The sequence below is a fragment of the Oncorhynchus mykiss genome, chromosome 21, assembly GCF_057628025.1.
Source record: "Oncorhynchus mykiss isolate SJ-2025 chromosome 21, ASM5762802v1, whole genome shotgun sequence".
Lineage (NCBI taxonomy): Eukaryota > Metazoa > Chordata > Actinopteri > Salmoniformes > Salmonidae > Oncorhynchus > Oncorhynchus mykiss.
In genome coordinates this window covers 44,813,963-44,819,962 of record NC_143042.1, presented here as the reverse complement: position 1 = coordinate 44,819,962, position 6,000 = coordinate 44,813,963, and the positions used below count along the sequence as shown (strand labels likewise).

Below are 6,000 nucleotides of genomic sequence, written 5' to 3'. Positions count from 1 at the left end.
CTATATGTTATCCAGAATAATCATTGGATTATTTTTGGATGAATTCTCATTTCTCTCACTTTTCAATTCATGAAATATGGGCCTACTTGATTTTTGAAAAATTGCTTATTTATGCAGTAGACCTAGTATTGGCTATATAACACCCAAACTGACTAAGGGAGCTTGTATATCAAATTTATTGTCACTAAATGATAAAAAAATTCAAATACTATAGCACTCTATAACACCTGTTGAATTTGCAGCCTACAATATTCTGGTGTCAAGACATCATGCATTACATTTCACATGGGGGTAGGGGCATAGGCCTTAGTAAATGCGCCGCCGCAGAAGTCAAAGCAAACATACTTTTTGCGCTTCGTGGAGCAGAGAAGAGCTGTTGTGAAGGAAGTTGTCAAGGAAGTGAGTTTGTGTTTGTACAGGACCTCCCGCCCCGACCTAGCGTCAACCAATCATGTCAATGCAGCTGTACCGAGCCCTCCGCATTGTTACACAATTTGATAGGCGCACGGCGATGCCGTACAGAGCTTGATTTGGCCGCTGGATGCTCCGCAATTGCGTCACACGAAGCATCCGACCACATTTTCAGATCAAGCATAAACTGGCTTTAAGAGGCGGTTGGAAAAAGGCGGAGAGGGTTTGTCATCTGAGTGCCAGTCACTATCTGGGCGGTTTCATTCTGTCTCATGCAGCGGTGTAAAAAAATAAAAATAATTGCTCACTAAAGTGTGACCAAACGCAAACATGGCGACTGCTTGCACCGACAGCTACCGATAAGAGTGTCGTGAACAAGCTATACCTCAGCGAACAAGTGTGACAAAGTTTCCAAGGATTATCGAAGTGCGCACACTTTGTGCCTTCAGTGGTGGTTTTGTAATCTAAAACTGGATCGGAATAACTCGAGCGGGTGAAAGCTGCAAATTGCCTACATGTCAAAATTGTCTCTTGTAGTGTTGTAAACAGCTGGTAAGTATTACAGCACTGTCTGCCTCTATTCTGGTTAGGGAGCTAAAGTAAGTTTGTTTTTGTTAGGGTTCTATGCGCTTTAACTTTGTTAATAAACTGTTACTTTATGATGCAGTAACGAAATGCAATGTTTCAAACATTTAAATTGAAATCCTTTGCGTGAATGTATTGCTAGAGCCCGGTGTCTGCGTAATAGTTTTTTTTTACTACGCAACATAGACGGGCTGTCTCTTATTGAGAATGAAATGCTTTGTTTTCAGTGATCAAATGTTGACCTACTTTTATAATAAAGCCATAGGCTACGATGCAACAGTTGGAACGTAATACTTCCCCCGCCCCCTCTAGGCCCCTTATACCGTGAGAGATAGGTTCTCCTGTAGGCCTTGGGTGTGTCAACACTCAGGTAGTCTATTGTCAGGCAAAACCATTGTCTTTTGATATATCTGCCTCGCTTTCCCAGCAAGAAAGTCTTAAGATCAATTCCAACAATATACTATCAAATGAAACAACCACCACTCATACTTTAACTGCTTTTTAAAAAAAAAAATAGAACCTTTACTTGTTTTTCACAAATACCATTCTCCACTGGAAAACTTTAAATGTGGTAATGGACCTAAAAAAAAAAACATGCAGAGAGCACTTGTAGTATCCTAGTATTTCCATAATTCTCTACTACATGTCATTCAAAGTGTGGACCTCAGTTTTGGCTGAGCCTAAGTGGACTTTTGTTACTGAATTTGCAATGTCCGTCTGCGTTCGTGTGACCCTGACTAAGAATTAAATGTCTGTCAATGACGCTCTGTAACCTACAGGTTCCTGCAAGCCAAGGTGCTCACATACAGTATATGTTGCTCAGCACTTGACTGATTGCCAGCAAGCAACTGTGGTGCTGCAGTGACAAACAGAATGTGTCATTCCTTCCTCCCTACCTCTAAGCGGGTCTCTATGTGTGTCTGCCATGGCAACCTGAGGGCCAAAACTGTGGACATATTTAAGAGATCTTGATACACCTTTTTAGCTTTGCTTTTCCTTAGGGTGCTTTTTTAGTCTTTCTGTTTTTATTTTTTATCCTCTTGTGTTTTGTAGTACATATTTCAGTTTATTTTTATAGTTTAAAAAATATAATAATAATTGTGTGAAAAATTGCGTTGCATTCATGTCTAAAATGTGCTGTATAAGTAAAGCTTGATTTGATGGCGTCTCTGTGCCAGTTGTCTACGGCATTAGTCCCAGCAGGGCAAAGAATGGTATTTCCCCACAGGTTACTGTAGCCACATTTTGGTTTCCATTAGGGTAGCAATGCATTTGTGGTAAAAGAAAGTCTCACCCTCTAAATCAGGGATGGGCAACTTTGATGCAGATGGGGGCCACAAAAAAATCTGAACTCATTATGAGGGCCACAGTGGCTCGCGGGTCTGCGTACCCACATCCATACTCACTCATGCAGTCAGAGCAGGCCTTTTGAGACCCTAAGTGTAATTTTGTTTTAGAGTTAATTTCCTGTCATTTTACACATTTTGCCATGGGGCATAGAGAAAATGTTGCAGTTTTAAAGCAAGTTTGCTACAATTTTACACTACTCCATGGGTGGAGAGATTTTGCTATTATATAAGGGGGAAATTGATTTGGGGGTTGCAGGCCGGACCACCAGTTGCCCATCCATGCTCTATATGCTACCAAATTGAATGGTTTAATTGGTGCTGCATTGCCGAAATGTTGATTTTATGTTAAATTATTAACACATGAAATTGTTGGGACCATATATGAAGTGTGACTTTATTTTTCTACAGTTTATTCTTTGTTAGTCAGCACCTCTACAAACAATTTTTGGGTGTGTGTCAGCTCAGGCATTTTACTAGCAATGCAGTTTGTGGCACAGTATTCCCTAAAATGAGACTATACTCTCGTGAGGAGGAACATAATCTGACTTGTCTCTGTGCATGGGAAAAAATGAATTACACAATCTATTCAGATTTCTATCTTGAATATTGTTTCAGGCCAACCGCTAATGTTGGAATGCAATGAAATGCTGCTCTCTAGCAAGTGGTGCCATAGTACTTACTAGTGTGTCTGTTGTGAGAACTTGTGACTGAGTGGGTGTTGGAGTATGTTTTGGCACATTCAATGTTATGCCATGACTAATTGGGTCATGGACCCAGTTGGGTGTGTCTTCGTGCATACAGTACCAGTCAAAAGTTTGGACACCTACTCATTCAAGGGTTTTTATTTTTTACTATTTTCTACATTGTAGAAATAAGTGAAGACAGAACTATGAAATAACACACATGGAAGCATGTAGTAACCAAAAGTGTTAAACGAATCAAAATATATTTGCCATTCTTCAAAGTAGCCACCCTTTGCCTTGATGACAGCTTTGCACACTCTTGGCATTCTCTCAACCAGCTTCATGAGGTAGCTGTGTCCAAACTTTTGACTGATACTGTAGGTAAATTTAGATATTTCAACTAGGTGCCAGGAGATCTGTGTCAGGTGATGGGAAAATAAGGAAGCAGTCTGGCAAGGGAACATCAACCTAGAAGAAAAAGAAATGCACACCTATATAGGCGAGGTGCTGGCTAGCGGAGTAGAAAACTTGAAAATAAAAGAGAGCTCCACACTCTATAGGGAACAACAACGAACAGGGCTCAAACATAGAGATAGATAGAGGACTCTAGTGCCAAAAATCCTGTTTTAGCATGGGCAACACCATTGAGAACTTTATTTTTTTTAGTAGTCAATTGGGTGGGACTTCTGATGGGGAAAGAAAGTATCACATAATTCCATCCAGGTCATCAGGAGTGTTCAGCCAATGAATTATACTCTTGAGCAAACATTCCATAACTGCATGTGGCAGTAAATTGCCAACTGTGGCTTTGGTACCTGTTCATACAACACACTCCAGGGGGCAGTACACAGTCTTGGTAAACAAACTAACTCATAGAAGTAGAAGAAGAAAATTGACTACTTCAAAATGGAGCTGGCCTCAATGGCACTGCCCATCCTCTGACAAATACAATGTTGAAAAAGTAATAATTAATTTGTACAGCATGTACTTAGGTAGGCCTTTTCCTGCGAAAAAGAACTATGATACCGTTTATATGCTTCACTTCAGCATGCTGTTTAGGTCCATGCTGTTTCGGTGCGTCTCAGATGTGCCACAGAGGAAATTGATATTGTGGTTCGTTCTGTGTGAAGCAGAAGATAATCTGAAAATGGCTTCAGTCTCTTAATTGAGTTACAGCAATAGTTCATATGAGGGAATTTAGTTTGGCCAAGTAGAGTTAGTATTCATTGGGTTCTAGTGCTCACAACAAAGCTTTATGTTTTGCCTTTAACTTTTTAAAATGGCCTTGTTTTCTAAATATTGTATTTTAATTTAGTCCTACTCTTAGTTTGAAGATTTTGCATCCCAATACTCATGTTTCTATAGACGACATAGGCCTCAATTCACCTGAAGCCACAGTGCAGTATTGACACTGTAGCACATGCCTTCAGTTTTCTAAATAAGACGTGCACATCACACACAGTCAGGAAGTCTTTTCTAAATGGAGATAGGCCTACTCGTCCAACTTTGCAAAGGATCATTGAAAGAATCCATTCTTTGGTTTCTTCTCAGGTGACCTATTCATTTCCTCTCACTCGGATGTTTCTGCAATCTTTTTGTTCTGATCTTTCAATGGATCTGGGTGCTTCGTCTGTCAGTGTAGTTAGGGCAGTGAGTGTTTCCCCTCTCCCTCCACTTCCCTGTGGAAACAATGCTTTTTGTCTGGCCGCCCGTCACGCTTGAGGAAGGAGGCAGTGAGTCTTGACGTTTCAGCTGAGCTTTCCTTCACTCTTCAGCTTCCACTGTGGGATTCTTATCCGCTGCCTTTCACCTGTTAATGAGTACCCAAAGTATTATAATGGCACCAGAGCTATTCAATTAGAAATATTTTAATTAAGCCTTTTTCAAGTATATTTTAGCCTTTTGAAAACGCATTCTCTCCCATTTTTCTCTCCCTGTTTCCTGCTTATAGTCATCATAAGCAGGTAGCCTAGTGGTTAGAGTGTTGGGCCAGTAACTGAAAGGTTGGTGGATCGAATCGCCGAGCTGATAAGGTAAAAATCTGTCATTCTGCCCCTGAACAAGGCAATTAAACCACTGTTCCGAGGCCGTGATTTGAAAATAAGAATTTGTTCTTAACTGTCTTGCCTCAGACCGATGATCACGAGGGTTTGTTAGCCTTGTATTTATTCTGTATCTCCTACAGCCAACACAACTCTCATGGATAGAAGACAATGTCACGTCTCGCAGTGCAAACATTTTATCAGGCTTGTATGTAAAGCATGTCTTTTGTTGGATATGTAGGCGATACGAATTCTTTGACATTAAGTGCATTATAAACACCAATGCAACAGTACTATATTTCATAGTGCCCGACTTTCAGATGGTAACCAAGCCGTCTTAGAATGGAACACTGACACAGAGAACCTGCTTTTAGTTGCTGACTGATGAGTGAAAAGAGGGGTAGAAAGACAAGTGAACATTGTCAGGTTCTATTGACATCTCTCTTTACAAGACTCTTTAGAGATGGCGTTCTACATACATCATTGTTGTCATCCAGAGTTTCCCAAGTTATAGTAGACTATATTTTACCCAGGAGGGTTTTAAAGGACCAAAGAGTTTGGTCTGTGTAGTTTTTTTTCTTCATTTTGCCATGGAAAACAATATTATTGGTATTGTCCCAACTTTAGTAGTTACATTGCCTTCAGAAAGTATTCATACCCCTTGACGTATTCCACATTTTGTTGTTACAGCCAGAATTCAAAATTGAATAATTTTTATATATATATATTCTCATCTACACCCAAATACCCCATAATGACCAAGTGAAAACATATTTTTTGATTTTTTTTCAAATGTATTAAATTAAATACAGATATCAAATTTACATAAGTGTTCACACCACTGAGTCAGTACTTTGTATAAGCACATTTTGGCAGCGATTACAGATGTGAGTCTTTCTGGGCAAGCCTCTAAGAGCTTGCCGCACCTGT

The 6,000-nt window shown here is 39.9% G+C and overlaps 1 protein-coding gene across 3 annotated transcripts in view; it reads left to right on the top strand.

Annotated features, from left to right (window-relative positions):
- The first annotated feature begins 447 nt into the window (after nucleotides 1–447).
- Nucleotides 448–6,000, top strand: part of LOC110500643 (DENN domain-containing protein 4C) — a 57,700-nt gene continuing 52,147 nt past the window's right edge. The window contains exon 1 of one of the 3 annotated variants that reach the window (XM_021578125.3): nucleotides 448–963. The gene's annotated coding sequence lies outside the window, so the exon portion shown is untranslated. Of the gene's footprint in view, nucleotides 964–4,739; nucleotides 5,062–6,000 lie in introns of those variants that run through there. The other 2 variants (XM_090214756.1, XM_090214755.1) reach the window with 2 other exon arrangements.